The sequence below is a fragment of the Zootoca vivipara genome, chromosome 2 (genome assembly GCF_965207765.1).
Source record: "Zootoca vivipara chromosome 2, rZooViv2.hap1.1, whole genome shotgun sequence".
NCBI lineage: Eukaryota > Metazoa > Chordata > Lepidosauria > Squamata > Lacertidae > Zootoca > Zootoca vivipara.
Genome location: NC_142584.1, coordinates 50202193 through 50228416, shown reverse-complemented (window position 1 = coordinate 50228416; position 26224 = coordinate 50202193). Strand labels below are relative to the sequence as shown.

General features: G+C 43.4%; 1 protein-coding gene across 4 annotated transcripts in view; it reads right to left on the bottom strand.

Annotated features, from left to right (window-relative positions):
* SFXN1 (sideroflexin 1) overlaps nt 1-6012 on the bottom strand; it is a 31290-nt gene extending 25278 nt beyond the window's left edge. Inside the window, exon 1 of one of the 4 annotated variants that reach the window (XM_035105317.3) lies at nt 5661-6012. The gene's annotated coding sequence lies outside the window, so the exon portion shown is untranslated. Of the gene's footprint in view, nt 1-4895; nt 4944-5598 lie in introns of those variants that run through there. The other 3 variants (XM_035105316.3, XM_088661847.1, XM_060271700.2) reach the window with 3 other exon arrangements.
* Nucleotides 6013-26224: the final 20212 nt, after the last annotated feature.

Below are 26224 nucleotides of genomic sequence, written 5' to 3'. Positions count from 1 at the left end.
AGAACGATGGGGGTGGAGACACTCCTTCAAGTATACGGGACCAAGGCCGTTTAGGGCTTTAAAGGTCAGCACCAACGCTTTGAACTGTGCTTGGAAACGTACTGGAAGCCAATGTAGATCTTTCAAGACCGGTGTTATGTGGTCTCGGCGGCCGCTCCCAGTCACCAGTCTAGTTGCCGCATTCTGGACTAGTTGTAGTTTCCGGGTCACCTTCAAAGGTAGCCCCACGTAGAGCGCATTGCAGTAGTCCAAGCGAGAGATAACTAGAGCATGCACCACTCTGGCGAGACAGTCTGCAGGCAGGTAGGGTCTCAGCCTGCGTACCAGGTGGAGCTGATAGACAGCTGCCCTGGACACAGAATTGACCTGTGCCTCAATGGACAGCTGTGAGTCCAGAATGACTCCCAGGCTGCGCACCTGGTCCTTCAGGGGCACAGTTACCCCATTCAGGACCAGGAAGTCCTCCACACCTGCCCGCCTCCTGTCCCCCACAAACAGTACTTCTGTCTTGTCAGGATTCAACCTCAATCTGTTAGCCGCCATCCATCCTCCAACCGCCTCCAGGCACTCACACAAGACCTTCACTGCCTTCACTGGTTCTGATTTGAAAGAGAGGTAGAGCTGGGTATCGTCCGCATACTGATGAACACCCAGCCCAAACCCCCTGATGATCTCTCCCAGCGGCTGCATGTAGATGTTAAAAAGCATGGGGGAGAGGACAGAACCCTGAGGCACCCCACAAGTGAGAGCCCAGGGGTCCGAACACTCATCCCCCACCACCACTTTCTGAACACGGCCCAGTAGGAAGGAGCGGAACCACTGTATGACAGTGCCCCCAGCTCCCAACCCCTCTAGGCGGTCCAGAAGGATGTTATGGTCGATGGTGTCGAAAGCCGCTGAGAGATCCAGCAGAACTAGGAAACAGCTGTCACCTTTGTCCCTAGCCCGCCGGAGATCATCAACCAGTGCGACCAAGGCAGTTTCAGTCCCATGATGAGGCCTGAATCCCGACTGGAAGGGATCCAAATGGTCCGCTTCTTCCAGGCGTGCCTGGAGTTGTTCAGCAACCACCCACTCAATCACCTTGCCCAAGAATGGAAGATTTGAGACTGGGCGATAGTTGGCCATATTGGCCGCATCTAAAGATGGTTTTTTAAGAAGCGGTTTAATAACCGCCTCTTTCAGCGGGTCTGGAAAGGCTCCCTCACAGAGAGAAGCATTCACCAACCCGCGAAGCCCATCGCCCAGCCCTTCCCGGCTAGCTTTTATAAGCCAGGACGGGCAAGGATCAAGGAGTCAGGTGGTTGGTTTCACTCGTCCAAGCAGCCTGTCCACATCCTTGGAGGTAACAGATTGGAATTGATACCACACAACTGGACTAGACAGGTCTCTAGCACTCTCCCGCCCCGGCCCTGCTCCCACAGTGGAGTCTACCTCCCTCCGAATCTGAGCGACTTTATCTGCAAAAAACTTCGCAAAAGCATTGCAGGAGATATTGGGGTCCCTATCAGGCCCCGATGACGAAGGTGGTTCGGATAGATTGCGAACCACCTGGAATAGTCTCCTGCTGCTGTTTTCTGCAGATGCGATAGAAACGGTGAAGAAGGTCCTCTTCGCCGTCGCTATTGCCACTTGGTAGGCTCGAAGTTGAGCTCTAGCCTGTGTTCGGTCAGATTTAGAATGAGGTTTCCGCCACCAGCACTCTAGCCGTCTCAGCGACTGTTTCATCGCCCTCAGCTCCAGGGAAAACCACGGGGCTGTCCGGGCTCCATGCAATCGGAGAGGGTGCTTCGGAGCCAAACAGTCAATGGCCCTGGTTAACTCCACATTCCAGCGGGCCACCAGGGAGTCGGCTGAGAGGCCATCAACATGGGATAAAGCATCCCCTACCACTCTCTGGAAACCATTTGGATCCATTAAGTGGCGGGGGCAGACTTAGAATTAACTCTACCTGTGTATTGAATTTGGAAAAGGTAGGGCATATAGGATTTCAATGGCTGTTCCAGAACCACAAAGTCTTTGGGAAACAGTGCAGTGTAAGCATGTTGTTGTAGCCAGGGTTAAACTGGTTGGTTAAACTTGAGCCTGAATGTTTGAAAGGTTACAGGTCTTACCAACACAAAATGTAGGAGAACAGTAACACAAGTGTAAAATCTAATCTAGTTTTGAAAATGAAATGCAAGTCTTGAACGAAGTTCAACCAAATGCTTTTAGTACAAAAGAGTACATATAACAGCAAAAAAGGAGACTTTAGACCTTGTTTAAAGGTCAACAATGTACCTGCAATGAAGCTCCAGTAGCAATCAAAAATTAGTTCTCTTTTGAAAATAAAAACTTTCTATTGTATAATATGGTTGCAAGACACAGCTCATACATGGAAATGGCTTTTTCCACAGCAATATACTGCATGATTAGAGCTGAAAAGATTTACATCCTTCTAGTTTAAACTGCATTTTTCAGACTGGAGTGTTATAATCAGATTAGTGTGTTTTGGGTATATATGTTTATTGCTTGCCTGGAATGAGTTTTGCTTATGAAATGTCCATTCAGATTCTGAAGGACATAAGAGCTGCCTCTGACCCGAAAAGACCAAATACCTGGTGATACCTGGTGATAACAAACAATAGCACTGAGGTAGTTAATTGCATTTTTCAAAATGCTCATAGAAGGGGTGAAGAACCTGTGGCTGCCCATAAATTCCTGGACTCCCAACTTCCAACAGTCTCAGCCAGCATGCCCAATGGTCAGGGATGATGGAAGGGGCAGTCAAATAACACCTGGAGGACCACAGCCCCCGTCCCCCATCCTTGTCTTACAAGATTGTAAGGATTACCTACATAATGCAACAAAAACAACAAGGATAGCAGCAGTTACCAGCCTCTAAAGCCATAGCAAATGCTGTGATTCTCTAGCAGTTTGACCCCAGGCACAGCCCATTGTTTTTCGAGACAGATGAATACAAACAAAAAACATTACAAATATAGTGGTGGGGATTTAGTAATTTGCATAAAGCAATCTATATTGGCAGAAGCAGGATTCCAAAAAGCAATGGGCACACTCTGCTTAAAGGAAAAGGGACCCCTGACCATTAGGTCCAGTCGTGACCGACTCTGGGGTTGTGGTGCTCATCTCGCGTTATTGGCCAAGGGAGCCGGTGTACAGCTTCCAGGTCATGTGGCCAGCATGACAAAGCCGCTTCTGGCGAACCAGAGCAGCACACGGAAACGCCATTTACCTTCCTGCTGTAGCTGTACCTATTTATCTACTTGCACTTTGATGTCCTTTCGAACTGCTAGGTTGGCAGGAGCTGGGACCGAGCAACAGGAGCTCACCCCGTCGTGGGGATTCAGGCCGCCGACCTTCTGATTGGCAAACCCTAGGCTCTGTGGTTTAACCCACAGCGCCACCCGCGTCCCTCTGCTTAGTTCAATTCAAAATGAGCTCAGTTACAGGTATTTAAGAGCTTTCTTGGAGGATTCTTAGAAGAATAATAAAGCTTATCTCTTTTTTGAGAGTTCTCTTGTGGCTTGCAGCCCAGAAGTCTTGCTCATTCATTTTTTTGGGGTGCAAGGATACATTAAGCACAGCCAAGACTTAGCTGTAATGTCACCCACCTCATATAATTGATAAGAACACTTCCCTACCGGTAGCCCCATCCACAGTTTAACGACAGTCACATGGACAAAAGTAAAAGAACATTTTACTGCTGAGGGCCATATTGCCTTAGGATTAATCTGTGGGGGGGGGGATGTGGTCAGAGAGTCATGGAGGGCTGCACTTGGCCCCCTGGGGGTCCTCACCCCTGAACAAGTTGCTGCAAAAAGCTACTCCAAGTATGCCAACCAAAGAGCAAATTACTAAGCATTAATAACCACCCTGAAGGTATCAGTGCAATGTACTACAGCCACACGAAACAAGCAAGTCTAAAATTAAAGTGATGCACACTTTGTGCCAAGTACTTTTCTGGCCATCTTGTGACGGCAGGAGGGTTCAGGTACACTGGGAAGGTTACGCAGAATAGCTCAAGAACAACAAGCATCATGCAATGGGACAGGTAGCAAATCCACCAAGGATCCTGCCTCCTCTGAGCGATTTTAGTTTCCCCCTCCTCTGCTTCTAATGAAAATCAACTCCTGGCATTTCTAAAGAAGGTGCCATTCAGAACTTTCAAGGCTGTGGGTGTCAGACTTCATTTGATTCACTTGACAAAACTGTGCCCTGCCTGCAGCCCCAGCCTGAGAAAACCAGCAGCCCAGCTGATGGCTGGGAAGGAGGAGTGGTGCAACACATCCATCAAGCTAGGAAGGCAAACATCCCGCCCCTCCAATGTTACTTTCACTTAAAATCAGCTTGCACTTCTCTGCACCAGGTTGCATTTATCTGCACCAGCCGCTTTGTCTGCAATATACGCTTCCCCACAGTGCGCTAGGAGGGAGCCTAAGAAGCAAAGGAAGACAGAAGTCAGGAAGAGGGTCTGCAGACTGCAACATCAATATTACAAGATGCAATTTATTGGAGGGTGGGAGAAGTCCCCACGTAACCTAGCAACAAAAACTACAGCTCCCGTATAATTCCCACTGCCGAGGCAGCCACAGCAGCAAAGCAGCCATCTTTGGTGTGTAACTTAGCGGGAGATTTCATCATTCCGCGCTGAAGTCACCTCCAGATGTTCGCGGTTCACAGCAGTCCCTGCCAGCGCAGCAACTTCACACAAAAACCTGTTCTCCGCAGTGACACATTTCTCTTAGCCGAGCACGGACAGCCTCCTCGACGGCTTTACCCTTTCCTTTCCTAATGCAACTGCAGCAAACGCGGTTCCTGGGGCGAATGGCCGCGTCTTTTCCCTTCCTAACAACGTGGCCGTGGGAGATTATTAATTGTAAAAGCGCACACACCTTAACCCGGTCTACAAGTATCTATGAGGTCCATTTAACGCAAAATCAGGCAGCTGGAAGAAGGGAGAAAGCGATCAGTACCCAAACGAACGCCTCTTTCTCTTATTCTTTTTTTAAAAAAACCTAAACCAATACTTTTAGATCCATCTACCGGGAACGCACACATAACCGAAATGGACATTTTGGGCTATTCGCTGAGCCCACTGAACAGATGCACACGGTATACAGGAGGCCAGGAATGCTGAAATGGATTAGATACAATGGGCATTGTAATGCCACATTGCATCAATGGTGCCAACTTGAATAAAATATTGGGGGCCCCAAGTAAGCCCCGCCCCGCATCATCGATCACAAGACACGGCGCACGCGTACCATTTGAGTGGCTATGCCCATCAACGGGGGGGGGGCACTCAAATATTTTATTCGGAGGCCGAAGGGACCTTGGCTATGTATTGTATTTTGGGGAAGAGGCTACTGTTGTAGGCAGATGCAGCCTCGGGGAAGATGATGCCTCTAGCGCGCTCGAGAGACGTGCACCGGGGAGAAAGGAAGGCGTAGCTCTCAGTAATTTGCAGACGCAGCAGCTGCGGGGCGCAAAGCCGGCCTCCCTCCCTGCACCCGCTCCGGGGGATGGAGAGCGGGGAGGGTCACCCCCCACTTTGGGGCTGCTGACTGGGTGAAGCGCCGTCGAAGGAGCGCCTACCTCCCGACCAGCCAGGGATGGGAAGAGAGAGGTGCTTCTGGTTGCTGCCCAGTGTTACTCACGGCGCCCGCTGTGCGCCCCGCTCCACGGCTGCCTCCCGCACGTCCGCGCCGGCTCCAGTCCGATAGGCACGCCAAAGCACGCCGGAAGAAATTCAGGAGGTAGCGAGAAAGCGGCGGCGGCGGCGCCTGCAGAGCGGGCCAAGCCGGGGTGGGAGGGGCGAGCAGCGTCCGGACCGCCCCCTCGGGAAGGAAGGGAAAGGAAGAGGAGGGCGCGCCAGGGCCAGGGGAGGAGAAGGGCGACGAGGCGGCGCCGTGGCGGAGGGCTGCCTTCGTTCGCTCCAGGCACCCGGGCCTGGCGCTGCAACGGAGAGCCAACAGGTTAAACGTTGCGTTGCCCGCCTCCGCGGTGCTCAGCATGTGAGGAGGAGGGGCGGAATAGACCCCGCAAGCCCCACCCCCGACCTGAATTTTAGCTGAATCAGCCCTCACCCCGCGCCCGGCTTCTTAGAAAAACATGTGAGGGCAGCACTCTGCCCGGTGTTTGGAGTGGGGTAGGGGGATCGCCAGGAGTCTCCATGGCAGCTTGGGCTTCAACATGCTTTCTTTTTCTTATTTAACGCGGACCTACGGTACCCTTCCAGCAGCAAATCATGGTATTGTGGAGTTGGAAGGGACCCTTAGGATCATTATTCTAGCTCAACCCCCTGCAATGCAGGAATATGCAGCTGTTCCATACGGGGATCGAACCTACAACCCTGGCATTATCAGCGCCATGCTCGATAACGTCTAACCAACTGAGCTATGCACTGACAAATATGTTGCCAGTGTTTGAGATGTCTCCGTCACGGCCCGTTTTCAGATTAAATTCCCATCGGGAAGTGCTCCTGTTTTCGTCTGGAAGCTGTTTTTGGCATCTTTCAAAGACAAAGGGCCACGAAGTTCCCATTCGCTGTGTACAAGAGAAGGAAGGAGGCGGGTGGGTGGAAAATTAAGGATGGAAGCGTAATTACGAAGAATAGCCTTCGAAATTATGACCTCGAAGATTCCACCAGATCTGATGAATCGTCGATTATTATTATTTTACACACCTGTATAAAATTGTAGTCATTTGCAACGTTTTACACTTAAAAAAAATAAATCAGAGTGCATTCTGTTCACAGGGGATACATAAGAATTATTGAGCTGATTTTTACAATCCTATGTGAGGCCAACGGAATGAATAGCTTCTTAGCAACATTGGGATTATTGGTTTCTTTGCTGAGAGCATTAAGTAGCCTGGAGATACTGTAGCACGATGAAAGCTACGAAGGGAAAGTCAGGACAAAAATGAGTATGTCACAGTCTTGCATAAGCTCATCTCTTTTGTAGCTAGTTGAAAAGGTGACCCTGTTAAAGCTAAACCTGAGCTTGAAGGTTTTGGTTTAAATGCTGCTTAACTCTGCCAAATTTATAGTAAATCAGAAAACCAGTGTTGCTGACCTAAGCACCCTCTGTCTACTGGAATTACACTGACGATTGCAATGGAATTTGCTTTTAAGTGTTACGGTATAAGGCACATAACACATTCACTTACCAGTCCAGGCCTGTGATTTGATACGTGTGTGAAAGGCCACATTTCAGGGGTTTCTGAGTAAGGAGACGCTGAATAACAACTCTGTGATGCAGGCCTGCCGTTTGTCTCTTTAGAAGCACGGCCTCCCTGGCCATCGTAGCTAACATCCATTTTTTCAAGATGGACTGACTCATGCATATAAGCCCTGGCATTTCAAATAAACTATCAGAAAACTCCATTAAGAACATAAGACGAGCCCACCTGGCACAGGCCAAAGGCACAACATCTTGATTTCACAGAGACCAACCAGATGCCTATTGGAAGCCCACAGGCAGAGCTGGCACCATTCTCCTCACCTGTGATTCATAGCAACTGGTACTCAGAAGCGCACCGTCTCTGACATAGCCACCCACGCGATCAGCCATAGACTGAGCAATCTCCTTTCCCATTATTTGCTTACTTCCATCTCCTTGTTTAAATAAGGGCTAACTAAGACTGCCTTGCTGCCTGCGTGAACCTCATCTTAATTGCCCCAGTAGGTCTCCCTGCCACTCATAGCCGCCTAGATTAAACATCCTAAATATGAAATGTTGTACCCTGAGTCCAGAAGTGGGTGGCATGGTGAAAGGCCACTGCCCACCTGACAGTGAGTTGTGGCGCTGCTGCTTACCAGGAGGGTGAGGTTGGTGGGGAGATTGGCATGGTACACACACCCTAACTGGAGTGCCAAATTGGCTCCACTGTTTGCTGCACACCAATCTCGCTGATTCCTTGCCCTGTTACCTCCCAGTAAGCAGCAACCACACAACTGACTGGAGGTCAGGTGAGTGGCTGCACTCCACCATGCTGTCCCCTACTGGCCTATTCCTTTGCACCTCTAAACCACCTCAAGAGCCAGTATATAATCTGTTCAACAGGTTTTTTTCCAATCTCAAACATCAAATAAATATAATTAAACAGCAGCAATTTCCTTGTTTATTTTTCTGGCAATAAAAAGTGAGGTGTTGCTACAAGTTAGAGTGGACAGGGACGTTCACCTTGCTTACTAGGAGCATGGGATGAGGCAAAAGCTGGGAGATGGATTTACAGCTGCTGCTGCTGCTGCTGCTTTCAGGACCAGAGGGTTCTACAGGTTCAAGGATTCTTCTCCGTATGCGTATCCCATTAAAGAGGGTAATGTGACCATGCACATGTTTTCATACATAGTAATTGAGTGCATACAAGTCTAACCCAACAGCAATATTAATAAAGCAAATCTAAACCCACAGACCTTGTTTGCCTGCACCTACCCTTAGGAAGGGCTTTGTTCTTTACAGAAAAGGAGCAGCTCATTCTGAGCTGTCCAAATCAGTGGACAGAGTGGAGAAACAAGGATCTACAATGAGAATCATTTGCCGTGGAGAACCAACCCAGCGATTGCCTGAACACCTTAAGAAATAAGATTGCTTAAATACACTAATTTGGGATGAAATCCAATGAGCTGTCACAACTTGCAAGTTAGCTTACTGAATGTTTCACAAAGAAATAGTTGCAGTGAACGGCAGCATATCACAAATGGTTTGTTCACAGTTACTAGAACTATCCTGTAAGTGGCACTACAGGACTAGGTTTTCACAGCAACTCAACATGACAGATGAAAAGGATTTTGCTTCTATTGAAAGCCTGTACCATACATAGAATGTTACTAGGGAATTGGTTGAGTTTTCTGGTAATAAACTTTGGGGATAGTTCATTTCCTTTGTTTGCAGTCATGAAAGATTAGAAGTGGCAAAATGCTCTAATGGATTTCCCCCCAGTGAATAACATTGCTAAATATTGTAGCTCAATTCCACTTTGAGTTTAGCAGTTTGGATGTTCAGGGCAATATAAGTTTAGTTCCCATTCAGCATTTGAACTGATTCTGTTTTGGTTCATGTTGCAAAATATACAGTGCTGAATTCTATATTTCTACTTTTATGGAGCTATTATTTATCTTAGATATGTAATATAGATAACAAGAAAAAGATGAATAGTAAATGGGTATGTATATATTATAAATTGAATATTTTGCACAAATTGCATAAAACACTAGCAGCCTTGTACCTGCTGTTGTTTGGGAATTCTAAGACCAAAAAATCAGTGCCGTTTTGGAATCAGTGGTAAAGATCAGTGTAGTTTTGAAAGGTTTGATCCACCATCTTGATTCAAAATGGAGTTCAGTTGTACTGTACCCAAACATAGATTCTTGCTCCTTGATTTCATGAAATAGATGAATCCTTGCTCCTTGATTTCAGGAACCAGAATGCAAAATTATTATTCTGTTTATTTACTTATTTAGTTGCTTTTTTCAGAAAGGTGAACCCAAAGTGACTTACAAAAACAAAACAAATTTGCTTACGATCTGTTCTGAGGGGTCCAAATGCATATTAAACAGCTTTCCAAAATATGTAGTAGATGCAGGAAACTAATAAAAAGAGGAAGGCGTGCTGAAAAACGGTTACTGAAGCGCATATCACAAATCCTGCCTTATGTACTATGTACTATGTCAGACCATTGGTTAGGATCTGAATCAATTTACAAGGAAAAGGATTTAGACTTAGGAAGTACTTCCTGACAGTATGAGGTACTTGATTATGGAACACACTGCCTCAAAAAGTGGTGGTCTGCCCTATGTTAGAGGTTTTTAATCAGAAGCAGGATGGTCACATATCAGGTAGCTGAGGGTTCCCTGCCTTGTTACGGGCAGATCCCTTCCAACACTATGATTCTATTATGTCACTGTGTTCCATGAGGCTAACTTCTAGGTAAACTAAGGAGCCATATGACTACAGCCCCAGTGATGAAAATGATAGGGAAATTGAGAGAATTCACCTAAAAGAAATTCTCAGGGGGTTCATTGCTAAGAAATGGACAATCTGCAGCTACTGCCTACTACCGCCTGAATGCTCACCCCTGAATTTGCTTATGGAAAATTTCAAAGACAAGCTGATTTTGCCCTGTGGGCTGTTCACTCATTGTCACTCTAGGACGAGATTTTAAAATACACATAGAGATTGTCAGTGAGTTAGCCCAGCAGCACAGACACATTTCAAAATGGCTTTGAGGAACTGCAAGTGAAGATAAGTCTTCAACTCCTTAGGGGAATGACTAAGGTCTTTGAGAAAGCTCAAGGAAAACTGCAAATTGCTACAGTTTCCAGGGAGGGGTGGGTGGGTTGGTTTGCTTCAGCAAAAGCAATAAAGAGTCCCATGACACCTTAAAGACTCCAACAAATTTATAATGGCAGAAACTTTCACGGGTAAGAGAGGCAGGGGAGGAGAGGAATTCCCACTGTGCATTGGATGCAGCCCATAACTTACTTTCTGAAACCTTCCTGCTAATGTCTCAGCAGACACCAAACAAGTAGCAAAAAAATAAGTTGGTTTTAAAACATGCACATAGCAATTCATAGGCGTGGGCAATGGCTCCCAATACTGGTAAAAGAACACAAATAATAACTAGTGATGGAGGAGAAATCTGATTCAGTTCACGTTTAAAGGTGGATCCATCAAACTTGATCTCGAAACAATATGCAGACCAAAACACAGCTATCCTTCAAAATTCATACTTTACGCATGTGAGTTCTATTTTCCTTTTTACTAGAGCTCTAAGTCAACTAACCAGAACTACCGGTAGTTGCAAATTAATGACTTATGGGGACTTGGAGGGCAGCGTGGAACCTGGCACCTCTGAGATAATATGTTCTCAGTACCAGAACTAAGCCCATTGCTCTTTCACAGAGAACTCCATTACTGGTTTTCTCCCAAACTTCCTTAATTTTATCAATTTAATTTAGAAGGCTTGTCAGGGTGGTACTAGAAACCCTTTATATTGTTGCTATTGTTAAAACAATAGGGAAGTGGAAACCCTGGGGAAGCTGCTACAAATCATTGAGATACGTACTTTCACAACTACCTTTTACTGGCTACAAGTATAAATGGTCAAATTTACTATTCCAGATTATGAGGATGTGTTCACAGTCCTGTTTGCACTCACTGTGTCTCTAATGCTGGGTCTTTAATCCACGTTTACACAACCTTATCCAAAATGCATATGTATCATCTGCTTTTTAATAAGATTCTACCATTTGATGTGTTTCTCAAACCAGCTTCACACCGTCTGAAGTCCGCAAACTGTTCCTAATTTGTCTTTAGCCAAGGTGTGAACACCATTGCAAATATATCATCACCCAGTCAATGCCCCATGGCATGTGCATAAACAGAAATGAATCTGACACTAATGAAGCCATGTTGATGTAACCAGCTGGCGGGGGAGGGGAGGCGGGCAGGCGGGCTGTGAAATAGATTGTAAAAAACAACTTCACTGTGCTCTTAAGGTAGCAATGCACGCACACCCTGAATGAATCTGTTTGCCATTAAGAGTTCCAGAGCAAGCAACACAAGACAATTCTGTGATATCAGAAAATGCTTTCCCTGGTGTCTTATGAGTCAGATGTGAATAACTCTGTGATGAAAGAGACCCACAAAATATTTCCAGCTCTGGGAAGCTGTGTGTCTCACAGAGGGATGCTCATAAGATTTGCTCAGAAACAACAAATAATTCATACAGCAACTGAGAGAGGGAAGAGTGTCAAGGCTATCAAAACACATTGTGACTAGCTGGATTTCATTAGGACCTCATTGAGATTGATGTCATCTAGCCCTGGGACTGTTCAAAGCCGCAGAGAAATCACATCCAGAAAACAAACTGCTGGTAGCAATGGCTTTTATTTTAATTTTATCTTTTATATTTCGTTAATGTAAGAGATAAAAAAAAAATCCAATTTTTTGGGGGGAGAGAGAGAGAGAGAGAGAGAGTGTTCTGTGACATTCCCTCAGCAAAGAAAGGCAAGAAAGATTCCTTTTGTTCCCAGTCTCATCAAAATCATTGTGCTTTATTCTGGTTCTGCACTTACAGCACTTAACAAAAATCAGAACAATCACTCAGTAGGGCACCCTACTCAGGATAATTCACTGTTGATATATTAGACTTTAACAGACTTTATACTTAGTATCGCACACAAGGCACTGAATCAAGTCAAGCTGCATGTTGTATTGCTAATGAATGATGACAATGGCGTACACAATCACAGCAGTGACAATGATTGCAAAGCCATGTCAACACAAAATTCCATTAAATACTTAATGAAACATTCCAAAATAAAAAAAGATCTCTCTTATGCCCCCAAATAGGCCATCTCCTTTATGGCAAATCACATTCTGTTGAATAAATGGATTATTGCTTCAGTTGATACAAAGTTAGCTCCTTGCTTCCTAATAAAACCCTTTCTATAACATTTAAGAATAGCTCTACTTTAGAATTTAGAGACTAGGAGGAACTTTCGTCTTTGTACAACTCAATCAAACAATTCCTTTCTGATATAATAATATAAAAGCATGATGGATGGTAGATACTGGTGGCATAATAGATCAATCTTGCTTTTAAGAGAAGTAATAGAAAGCTGACTAGCCAGGCTGTTACTGGAATGGTTTGCAAACAGAGCAGTAAATGACCTCTAGAATTTGCTATCCATGTTCTCTCTTGGGCAAGAACCACAGTGGAAAAATAGAAACTTCCAGTTCCCACATAAGCAAAATTGTTTGGAATTTTCATGGGTTCTGGTCCTTCGCTAAGATTAACAGTTTAATTCTAAGCATGCTGGCATGGAATTAAATTTCACTGCTTTGAGTGGGGCTTAGTTCCTTGCATATGTTTATGATTGCAGTGTGCACTCCAACAGGCTGAAAGAGTTTAAATATGCAAGGGAGAAATCATGTAACTGAGCAAATCTGTTATTACAGTATTACAAATCCAAATTGATAGGATGGAATTCGGGTATTGCTCCATTTTGTTAATCTCACTCCGTTTTAAGTGTACAGTCATACCTCGGGTTGCGATCGCTGCAGGTTGCGCGTTTTCGGGTTACGGACGTGCCAAACCCGGAAGTACTGGAATGGTTTCGGCGCTCGCGCAGATGAGCTAAATCACGCTTTGCGCATGCGCAGAAGCACCGAATCACATCACGCCCAGATGCAGTACTGCAGGTTGCCTCCTGCATGGATCACGTTCGCAACCCGAGGTTCCACTGTAGTTTAAATCATTATAGTATTTATTTCTGATCATTTTCAAGTTTCTGGATTTTTTTAAAGGAAACTTCATATTTCAGACCTATAAAGGAGTTGATTCAACCTTAACCTTAAATGCATTGTGTTGGTTGAATCCAATTAAGTTCTACACAAAGCAGACCCATTTAAAGTAATGAATCTGAGTTAGTTGTGTTTATTAACCTCAGTGGGACTGAGTAGAGCCAGCATTGATTCTACTGTGAGCAACCTAAGAATCACCTTGTCAAGACTTGCAGCTGTAGTCATCCAAGTCAGGGATCTCCTGGAACTTGGTTTTCTCTCTCTCCCTCTCCCTCCCCCCCACCTCTGACATTTTAAATTTAATTTTGTGTAGTTTAGGATTGCAGCCTTAGATAAGCCTTGGACTATAGACCCCGCTACCTATTTATTTGTAGGCTACATAGGAGCTAGCACCATGTATTATTCAGTAAACTTGCATCACTTACTTCTCATGAAACAGATGGATGTCAACATCACTAGTGTAGTGTAGTGGTTAGAGTGTTGGACTAGGACTTGGGAGATGAAGCTGTCAGATCCCAACTTGGCCATGAAGCTTGCTGCCAGTCAATGTCTCAGCCCAACCTATCTCTCTCACACACACACACACAGAAAAAAAACCCAGAGGAAATGTCAGTTCTTCTTCTTCTTCCTCTTCTTCCTCTTCTTCTTCTTCTTCTTCTTCTTCTTCTTCTTCTTCTTCTTCTTCTTCTTCTTCTTCTTCTTCTTCTTCTTCTGTCGTTTAGTCGTGTCCCACTCTTCGTGACCCCATGGACCAGAGCATGCCAGGCACTCCTGTCTTCCACTACCTCCCACAGTTTGATCAGACTCATGTTTGTAGCTTCGAGAACTCTGTCCAACCATCTTGTCCTCTGTCATCCCCTTCTCCTTGTGCCCTCAATCTTTCCCAACATCAGGGTCTTTTCCAGGGAGTCTTCTCTTCTCATGAGGTGGCCAAAGTATTGGAGCCTCAGCTTCAGGATCTATACTTCCAGTGAGCACTCGGGGCTGGTTTCCTTCAGAATGGATAGGTTTGATCTTCTTGCAGTCCATGGGACTCTCAAGAGTCTCCTCCAGCACCACAATTCAAAAGCATCAATTCTTCGGCAATCAGCCTTCTTCATGGTCCAGCTCTCACTTCCATACATCACTCCTGGGAAAACCATAGCTTTAACTATACGGACCTTTGTCGGCAAGGTGATGTCTCTGCTTGGACAAAGACAACAGGCATATAAAAGTTCTTCTTGTAATCCCAGTCTAATGTGACTTGTAAATTAGCTGAACTCCTGAGCCAGGAGTTAAGATGCAGGGTTTGAGTTAAGATGCAGGGTCTGAGACATTTTGCTGTGTAAAGTGAAGGCCCAGATAGTGACCACTCTTGTTCCATTTACAGAAACATAAGGCCAGGCTTGTTTGCTGAGCCATACTCCTAGTCTATACATATTCAGATTAATGACAGAATACAGCAAGAATGGAGGATCTGTAGCCCTCCATATGCGGTTGGACTGCGACTCCCATCAGCCCCAGCCCCACCCAGTATGGGGTCGATGCTCAGGGATGGTGGGAGTTGTAGTCCATCTCAAGGAGCGCAGGTTTTCCACCCCAGTAGAGAGCCTCCATGCATTCACTCACACACCTGTATGTATTTAGGTTCTATGCTTATTGCTAATCGAGTGTGTAGTGGAAGCACTGAATGTGATCCCCCTGAATAGGGTTGAGATGGCTGCTTTCTGGGTCATTCCATGTTGTATACAGAAAATTACAAATCAAAACATGCAAGGACTCTAATCAGTTTTGTTTCTGACACAATGACTTATACATTTATATTCTATCCATTTCTACCCCATGGCTGGTACATGAATTATGTTTCCAAATAGTTGTCCTTCCATGCCCTTGCCTTTATTATTTCACCTCATTTGTCCCAATTAACCTGCTGGAGCCAGCGTTTTTTAATGTCCTTCCCCTCTCACTCTTGTTTAAAGGACCTGGCCTGTTATACTGAGCACGTCATTTGGATTCATGCATTTACCACTGAATGCTCATCAGTGTCACTCTGATGAGCTGAAAATGAAATGAAAGCCTTTGAATGATCTGCTTGTAAGAATATTAATAACATTATTGTGAATTCTTTCTCCCAGAGTGCCTGCGTTATGTCAGTGCTGTACATAAGCCACAAACAGACACAGCCCCTGGTCCCCAGGCTTGCAAAGAAAAGGATGAGACTCAAAGAGTGATAGAAAATGGCGGACGGGGAAGATTGGTTTTGACAATCTCGGAACAAAAAGGAGAGTTGTTAAAAGGCATCTGCATTCAGCTGGGGCCAGATTGATAATATTTTCCTGGTGTTCTTGTTAGGATTGCATTTCCCAATTGGTTTGGGTCTTCTGAATGGTTTTAGGGGCCAGGGGGACCTTTTTCTTGCTTCTGCAGTAACAAGACAACTGACAATGGAAACGCCTTGCTTCTCTGATCTCGAAAGAAAGAAAGAAATCTATCTTGAGCTGCTCTTTCTTTGCAAATGGCCATACCTGCCAATCTCCCACTGAAAAATGTGGGATCAGCAGCGGCGCGGCACTGGAAGTTGCGTAGAAGCAACTTCTGGGGCCGCTCCACACATGTGTGGGCACCGGAAATCGGGCAGAGCGGCACCGGAAGTCGCTTCTACGCATGCCCGCCACCATGCAGCCACCACCAAGATGGCCACTGGGCATGCATAGAAGTGACTTCTGGTGCCGCTCTGCCCAATTTCCGGTGCCCACACATGGGCAGAGCGGCACCCAAAATGGAGCTCCCTGGCAGGTAGGAAATCTGGGGGATTTCCGGGATTTTTCTCCATTTGGGAGAACAGCTGGAAATGGATTAAAATCCGGGGGTTTCCTGCAAAAAACGGGATACTTGGCAGCTAAGCCAATGGCTAGGGTCAGGCTGGCCTTCCTATTGAAGTGGTACTCTTTGTGGGAAGGTACCCTGAGGTACTTTGGCCACCTCATGAGATGAGAAGACCCCCTGGAAAAGACCCTGATGTTGGGAAAGATGGAGGGCACAAGGAGAAGGGGACGACAGAGGATGAGATGGTTGGACAGTGTTCTCGAAGCTACGAACACGAGTCTGACCAAACTGCGGGAGGCAGTTGAAGACAGGAGTGTCTGGCGTGCTATGGTCCATGGGGTCACGAAGAGTCGGACACGACTAAAAGACTAAACAACAACAACACCCTGTAACTAAGGATGCAGTCTGATGAAGCATTTTGAAAGCTGGCCAAGTGGGTTCTGTTGGTTTTTGTTTTCTAGGACTAATACTTGTCATGGATCCCTGAGCTCTCAAGGATCTTCTTGTGGGGTGTGAAACACAGAGCAGTCAAATACAACATTCCTAGAGTGGACATGTTTAGACATGAAGAGGGATGTTTGTCCAGCCTCCAAGGAAGCAGAGTCCACCACCTTTGAGGGAGTGTGCTCCACTATTGAACAGCTCTTACTGTCATAAAGTTCTTCCTGAAGTTTTGTTAGAATCTCATTTCTTGTAACTTGAAGCCATTGGTTCAGATCCTACCCTCCGAAGCAGGAGAAAACAAGCTTGCTCCATTTTCCATGGCAGCTGTTTATATACTGGATTGGCTAACATACTGTATCTCCTTTCAGTCTCCTCTTTTTCATGCTAAACATACCCAGCTTCCTCAACTGTTCCTCATAAGGCTTGATTTCCAGACCCTTGATCATCTTGGTCACACTCCTCCGCACACGTTCCAGCTTGTCCTTCTTAAATTGTGGTGCCCAGAACTGAACATAGTACTCTAGGTGTGGACTGACCAAGGCAAAATATATCAGTACTATTACTGTCTTTGATCTGGACATTATGCAGTCCTTCTGTTGATGCAACCTAGAATAGCATTAGCTTTTTTGCTGCTGCAACTCATGTTAAGTTTGTGGTCTACTAAGACCCATAGATCCTTTTCACATGTACTTCTGGCAAGCCAGATGTGCCCCATCTTATATTTGTGCATCTGGCTATTCCTGCCTAAATGCAGATCAAGGTTAGTCTTTGTTTGCCAAAGGAAATGTTTGATATAACATCACTGAAAAATAATTGATCCTTGAACTAGCACATTGGGGCACATCAACAGGAAAGTTGAGTCTAAAGCTGTGGCTAAATGATTTCCAGGGTTCCATCAGTCTGACATGATTCCCCTGCTCTGAAGTCACTTAAATATTAACAATGGGATTTTAACAGCTTTCATTTTATTACTCACATGGGACAAATCAGTTCTAAATCACATTGGTTCTTTAGACCGGCAAACGAGTTGCAGTGTTTTATTAACAACATAGGGCTCACAATGTATTAAATGCTAGAATTTAAAACCTGTTGAGAGGTTTACATAAGTTTTACAGATGTTTTCCAGTCGTTCTGAGCTGTCGTGAATGAAGCATATGTACAGCCATATATTGGCTGCTGACAGGCAAGTGGCTCCATAGTCAAAATGGAAAAGAAACAGCCTGTGATTGTGTTGCACAATCCTGTCCCCCAGCAGTCGGCCACAGTGCTGTCATCTTGACATGCAGTGCTAATGGGATGCCTCAGATTTAAATGGAAACTTTCAAAAGACCTCATTTTAAATCCAGATTTATCTCAATGGGCTTGTTCTGTTGTAAATACTTTCAAAAGAATAATTCAAGCTTACAATTTGAAAGCTGCACCCGTTGTAGGGTGGCTGTTAAAATCCTGCAATATTGCAATGCAAAATCCAGTGTTTGTAATAATTCCATGACCAATGTCCCAGCTGGAAAAAGGAGGTCTGTACTTTGGGATTCAGCCCATCTCCTGCTTCTCTCCCCCCCTACACCTGGCCAGGAGGTGGCATGACTTATACTAGACACATGGGGATAGGGCAGTGATGTGACCTAAGGACCATAGAGTTGGAAGGGACCCCTAAGAGTCATCTAGTCCAACCCCCTGCAATGCAGGAATCTCAACTGAAGCATCCATGGCAGATGACCATCCAACCTCTGTTTAAAACCTCCAATAAATGAGAGTCCAGATAAGAAGCATGGAAGGCAGTTGCCTACACATTTTTGCAACTGATGTTCTTGCTTCATCTGCAGCTTTTATCACCATCCAGTTTGTGAAGGAAACAGGACCCTTAAATGAAGAAGTTCCAAACTGACCACTTGTCATTGGTGGGCCCTTCAGCCTGTTTCATCTGTCCTTTTGTATTAAACACTATACTAGGAGGAACATGTTACCATTTTTATTCAAGCACTCTCTTTAAACAAATCAATGCTTCCCAGATTAATTGCTGCTGCCTTTATTGTAGAACAGACTTCTTCAACTGGGTGCCCTCCAGATGTTGAATTACAACTCCCATCCATCAGTCCCAACCAGCATGGCCCATAGGCAGGGAGGATGGGAGCTGTAATCTAGAACATCTGGACAGCTCAAGGTTGAGGAAGGCTGTTCTTAAAAAAAAAATGGAAGCCGTTTAAACAGATAAGGCAAAATGGTTGAGTATTAATATAATCTGTGTGTGTGTGTGTGTGTGTGTGTGTGTGTGTGTGTGTGTGTGTGTGTGTGTGTGTTTTAACAAATCCCACTAAGTAGCACATAAAGGCTCTCCTGGTGGCAAATAATTATGTTTTCTCACTTCCTTGCTCCACATCTTTTCCTTCAAGGATGAAATGAATAATGTTTAGAGGACGGGATAATAATAAGCGGTGGGAAGGGAAACTTGCAGTGGTACAATTCCCCCTCTCCCCTCCTCTTGGTGTGTGTGTGTTTGTTTGGAAAAAAAAAACCAACAGACTGTAACGTGCATTACTGTTAGCTGCTCAAGGTTAGCTAAGCATTATCTGTCGTAACTGACATTAAGAAAAATTATAGGTGGCATAAAAGCAGCTCTACAAATGCTAAACCCCAGGAAATTAACCTTTGATTCTGCCTGACAGCTCAGTGAGTCTATTTGTTCTTTCATGACAGTTAACCCTCCCTCCAACACCCTGCCTGAGATTTCTTAAGTCTTCATTTACAAGCTTTACTGGAGAACAGTTTGTTATGCCAACACAGGAGATTTATTTTTAACAGTGCAAAACTTGCACAGGTTTACTCAGAAATAACTCCCACTGAGCTCAATGAGACTTTATTCCAAGTAGGTATGCATAGAATTGTCGCCTAAATAACCATTTTACTGGCCTTTAATAATGTATACATCAGGGTTATAAATAATTTGCATCACAAGGAAGAAAGGAAATGAAGACTTTCTTATTTTGGAACATTCAAGAATCCTGAAAGATGCTTTTGTAGATAAGGATTATTATTATTAATGAATAGCTTGGGACTCAAGCTGCTCCTTTGTTAAAAGGAAGTGCAGTTCTGCAAATTCCTCCTTCAACCTGCAGTTCCTGCACCATAATTAACATTATTCCCATAGGTATCTTAACCTCCAGAAGCAGATTTTTCAGGGGTTGTAGGATGATCAGGAAGGTAGAGGAGGACATTTCATGATAGGAATCATTCACAGAAAGAAAGCTGGGAACTAAAGCCGTGCGTTTTATTTATTTTAATTTTTTAAATATAATTTTCATTTATATACATTACAACAATTATCTTGTTGTTGTTTAGTCGTTTAGTCGTGTCCGACTCTTCGTGACCCCATGGACCATAGCACGCCAGGCACTCCTGTCTTGCACTGCCTCCCGCAGTTTGGTCAAACTCATGTTCGTAGCTTCGAGAACACTGTCCAACCATCTTTTCCTCTGTCGTCCCCTTCTCCTAGTGCCCTCCATCTTTCCCAACATCAGGGTCTTTTCCAAAGATTCCTCTCTTCTCATGAGGTGGCCAAAGTATTGGAGCCTCAGCTTCACGATCTGTCCTTCCAGGGAGCACTCAGGGCTGATTTCCTTAAGAATGGATAGGTTTGATCTTCTTGCAGTCCATGGGACTCTCAAGAGTCTCCTCCAGCACCATAATTCAAAAGCATCAATTCTTCGGCGATCAGCCTTCTTTATGGTCCAGCTCTCACTTCCATACATCACTACTGGGAAAACCATAGCTTTAACTATACGGACCTTTGTTGGCAAGGTGATGTCTCTGCTTTTTAAGATGCTGTCTAGGTTTGTCATTGCTTTTCTCCCAAGAAGCAGGCGTCTTTTAATTTCGTGACTGCTGTCACCATCTGCAGTGATCAAGGAGCCCAAGAAAGTAAAATCTCTCACTGCCTCCATTTCTTCCCCTTCTATTTGCCAGGAGGTGATGGGACCAGTGGCCATGATCTTGGTTTTTTTGATGTTGAGCTTCAGACCATATTTTGCGCTCTCCTCTTTCACCCTCATTAAAAGGTTCTTTAATTCCTCCTCGCTTTCTGCCATCAAGGTTGTGTCATCTGCATATCTGAGGTTGTTGATATTTCTTCCGGCAATCTTAATTCCGGCTTGGGATTCATCTAGTCCAGCCTTTCGCATGATGAATTCTGCATATAAGTTAAATAAGCAGGGAGACAATATACAACCTTGTCGTACTCCTTTCCCAATTTTGAACCAATCAGTTGTTCCATATCCAGTTCTAACTGTAGCTTCTTGTCCCACATAGAGATTTCTCAGGAGACAGATGAGGTGATCAGGCACTCCCATTTCTTTAAGAACTTGCCATAGTTTGCTGTGGTCGACACAGTCAAAGGCTTTTGCGTAGTCGATGAAGCAGAAGTAGATGTTTTTCTGGAACTCTCTAGCTTTCTCCATAATCCAGCGCATGTTTGCTATTTGGTCTCTGGTTCCTCTGCCCTTTCGAAATCCAGCTTGCACTTCTGGGAGTTCTCGGTCCACATACTGCCTAAGCCTGCCTTGTAGAATTTTAAGCATAACCTTGCTAGCGTGTGAAATGAGCGCAATTGTGCGGTAGTTGGAGCATTCTTTGGCACTGCCCTTCTTTGGAATTGGGATGTAGACTGATCTTCTCCAATCCTCTGGCCATTGCTGAGTTTTCCAAACTTGCTGGCATATTGGGTGTAGCACCTTAACAGCATCATCTTTTAAAATTTTAACAATTATCTAACCAAGTTTTAATATTTTCAATTTTCAACTCCCTTCCCCTCCTTTCTGCGGTTCCTTACATTTATGTCCATCCTTTCTGAAAATTTCTTACTCTTCCAGTAAGTTTCACCATTTCTGCATACTTCATTAGTTTCTGTAACCATTCTTCTCTCATCTGGACCTCTTCTTCCTTCCACTTTTGGGCAAATAACATTATTGCAGTTGTAGTCACATACATGAATAAATTTCTATACCGTTTGGGCAGTTCCAATCCTATAATTCCCAAGAGAAAAGCTTCTGTTTTTTTTTTTACGAATGTTATCTTAAACATCTTTTTCGGTTCATTATATATCATTTCCCAGTAAGCTTTAACCTTATTACAAGACCACCACATGTGAAAAAGGTGCCTTCTTTCTCTTTAAATTTCCAACACTTAAGCGACTTTGATTTATACATTGTGTTAGGTACTACCTATATAGCATTTTCATATAATTTTCTTTTAAACCATTTTTGTTTAGTCGTTTAGTCGTGTCCGACTCTTCGTGACCCCATGGACCGTAGCACGCCAGGCACTCCTGTCTTGCACTGCCTCCCGCAGTTTGGTCAAACTCATGTTCGTAGCTTCGAGAACACTGTCCAACCATCTCATCCTCTGTCGTCCCCTTCTTCTTGTGCCCTCAATCTTTCCCAACATCAGGGTCTTTTCCAAGGAGTCTTTAAACCATAACATGCTGTAAATTTTATATCTGTATTCAATAATCGTTCCCTTGCTTCCATTCCAATATCTATTTCCCAATGTATCACTGAAGATTTCACTTGTTCATCCTTTGTCTCCCATTCCAATAACATTTTGTACATTTTAGACATCACTTTAACATTATAATTTAATTGTGATAGTTGTTCCTCAAACCCCCACTTCATACCCTTTAAAAATATTTCCTTCAAATGATGATATTGTAACCATGTTGTTAACATTCTTGGTAAATTCGTAAACTCTTTTAATTTAAATTATCCACTCTCCTCTGTTAGTAAATTTCTAAAAGTTGCTCAACTTTCCACAATATTTTTCTTCTTAATTGCTGTGGCTTCCAATGGTGAAAGCCAAAGTGGTGTTTTAGTTTCCAGTATTTTTTTTAATATTTATCCCATATGCTATACCATTTTTTCACAATTAAGTGGTTTGTAAAACCTTTTTGTACTTTCACCTTTTCATACCACAAATAAGCATGCCTACCAAAAATATTATTGTGAGCTTCCAAATCTAAAATACTGTGTGCAAATTCTTCAACAGCAACCATTCCTTCAACCAGCACAGACAAGATGCTTCATAATATAATCTCATATCTGGTAGGGAGAAACCTCCTCTCTCTTTCGTGTCTATTGGTATTTTATATTTTATTCTCAGTTTTTTCCCTTGCCAGATATATTTAGAAATATCGCCATTTGCTGAAGCAATCTGTCTTGCCAATTGTCGGTACTGATTGAAACAAAATTAACATTCTTGGTAATACATTCATATTTATAGTCGTCACTACCCAGCAACAAATGTTTAATTCTACCTCCTATTTGCAAATTTCTTTTGTTATTTCCCCAGGTTTTCAAATAATTATCTATATAGATTTACATTCTTTGCTGTTAACCATACACCTAAATACTTAACCTTCTTTTCAATCTTTAGACCTGATATATTTTGTAATTTATTTTTACTCTCATCATTCATGTTCTTTACCAGGAGCTTGGTTTTATCTTTATAAATTGTAAGCCCTGCTATTTCTCCATTTTTAAAATCTCTTCTAATGCTTTCAGAATTGACTCTATTTGTTCTTCTACAGATATGACCACGTCATCTGCAAATGCTTTTAATTTGGATTGTCTCTGTCCCACCCTTTTTCTTTTAATTTCTTAATTACATCTTATTCTTTGCACCAAAACTTCAAAAACTAATATAAACAATAAAGGTGACAGCAGACAACCTTGTCTAGTACCTTCAGTAATCTTACAATACTCAGTCAGTATGTTATTTACTATCGATTTTGCTGAGATTCTATATAAATTGCCTTAACTCCTTTTATAAAAGTGTCTCCACAGCTCATATATTCCAAAACTTTAAACATATAAAGTCCCAGGAGACATTATCAAATGCTTTTTCTGCATCTAAAAACATTAAGGCTGCTTGTTTTTCATTTCTCACTGCTAAATATTCTATTATATCAATTATATTTCTCATATTATCTTTCATTTGTCTTCCTGGCAAGAATCTTGATGGATTACCTTTTTAAATACAGCTTACAACCTGTTGGCTAATATATCTGCAAAAAGTTTATAATCATTATTCAACAAAGATATAGGTCAATAGTTTTTAACCAGCTCTGGATCTCTATCTTGCTTAGGGATCAAAGTTATATAAGCACACTTCCAGGATTCTGGCAGCTCCCCTGTATTTAAGGTCATATTCATAATTTCCTTTAAAGGTTGTATAAAGTAATCCTGTAGCTTTTTATAATACCGTGTTTCTCATATTATAAGACATGTCTTATACTTATTTTTTCCTCAAAAAACCACACTATGGCTTATTTTCAAGGGATGTCTTATTTTTTTCCTCCTCCTCCTGCCGCGGCCGGCATTGCTGCTGCGCCTATCACTATGTCTTTTTTTCGGGGTATGGCTTATATTCCTTGAATGCTTAAAAATCCTGCTATGGCTTATTTTATGGGTATGTCTTAAAATATGAGAAACAGGGTATATTGCTGAAAGTCCATCAAGTCCCAGTGCCTTCCCCAATTTTGTCTGTACTTGTTGTAATTCCATCATTGTCACTGGTCCATTCAAAGATGTCATTTTATCTTTTGATATCTTAGGTATTTCACTGTCTTCTAATTATTTACTTGTTTCTTCTAAGTTACCCTGTTTAGCTCAATAAAGTTCTGTATAAAAACTACTCTTCCTTCTATATTTATTTTATTAATACAGGTTTCTCTCTCTTGTTATTTGCCAAGCTAGTAGTTTCCCTGGCTTATTAGCCTGTTCAAATTGTTTCTGTTTTAAATATTTAATTTTCCATTCTATTTCCTGTTGTATTATCATTGAATATTGTGTTTGCAATATTCTCTCTCTTTTTGTGGGAAAATTATTAATTATTTTTATTTTCTTTTTATTTCTTGTAAAAATTGTTGTTTTTTCATCTCTCTTATCTTTTTTTGGTACGTGCTTTGTTGTATAAAGAAACCCCGCATTACCGCTTTACTCACGTCCCAAACCACCTTTAAATCTGCCTCTTGGTTTACCTTAATTTTAAAGTAATCCTTTAATTTTTCTTTGCCCCTTTTCCTAATATTTCTTGATCATTTAATAAATTTTCATTTAGTCTCCATCTCATTGGGAAACTGTTCCCTGTTCTTAATTCCACTAATATAGAGTTGTGGTCAGATAATGTTCGTGGTAGAATTTCTACCTTCTTTACTTTAATATACGAATCTCTAGATTTTAAGTTCCTTTACCTTATCCAGATTGGTCCCAAATCTTTTTATTTTAGAGAGGTCGACGCTTTAATGACGGATCTCAAGGTTTCTTGCTGTGGGGTCTCGATCATGCCGTGTGTCTGCGCTCAATCTCAGAGCCTTCCTCAGCTCCCTCCGGAGCTTCAGGAACTCCAGGAGAACATCTACCAACACTGCTGGACACTCCAAAACCCAAACTAAAAACCTTTGGCCTTTTTTTAAAAGAGAAGGCGTGTTGCCCTCGCTACCTTCCTGTCTCCTCACAGTAAGCGAGTCACTCAGCATGAGCAATCTCCGCCGTGTGCCATTGCCCACAGCAGACCCGGAAGTCCTAAAGCAGTGTGATTTAAATCCACAACAACTCCCTCCAACAAAAGCACATCAGCATGTGCAATCCACGTGCTTGTATCAGAGTGAGTGTACTGTACTGCCATTTCAGCTTTTAACAAACTCTTCAATCACATTTCTCTGAACTACCTTGACCACAGTGGGGTGTCAAGGCTTTCTTTCAAACAATGAAAACAGATTATCCTAATGAGCTGATCACAAATCTCGCTTTCACAAAATCTCAACGTTTGAAAAGCCTTTCATTATGTTGTCAGACTCTTCATATCCATCACTTTCTTTAGAGCTTTGCAGATTAAACAAAAGGGCAAACAGGTTCTTTCTTCATGCTGGAGCGTTTGGAAAGAAAAAAAACGCTCAACATTTTGAGGTTTCTTTAAAGCTTAGATATGACTAAAATGTAAAGGTAAAGGGACCCCTGACCACTAGGTCCAGTCGTGACCGACTCTGGGGTTGCGCGCTCATCTCACATTATTGGCCGAGGGAGCCGGCGTACAGCTTCCAGGTCATGTGGCCAGCATGACAAAGCCGCTTCTGGCAAACCAGAGCAGCACATGGAAACGCCGTTTACCTTCCCGCTGTAGCGGTTCCTATTTATCTACTTGCATTTTGACGTGCTTTCGAACTGCTAGGTTGGCAGGAGCTGGGACCAAGCAACGGGAGCTCACCCCGTCACAGGGATTCGAACCGCCGACCTTCTGATCAGCAGGCTCTAGAGGCTCAGTGGTTTAACCCACAGCGCCACCTGGGTCCCACAATAGATATGCCTATTGGCACCAAAAATGGATTTTTAATATCTATCAGTTTATCTAGCCATTTATGTATCTATTTTTTAAAAATATTTTCTTAACATGTTACAAAAATAAGTCAACAAAATTCAAAGAAACATTGGAGTACCATGTCAATTCCCAGCCTCTCCCCGTGACTGTCTGGGGAAGGCCAAAACAGCCTGGTTGTCTGTGAGAGTTCAGGATTGCTTTTCTTGTTCATGTACCAAGCAGTTGTAAATGAGCCTTGGTGCCTCTCTGTTAGCTAGTCATATTTATTTGGTCCATTTCCCTATTAGGGCCAA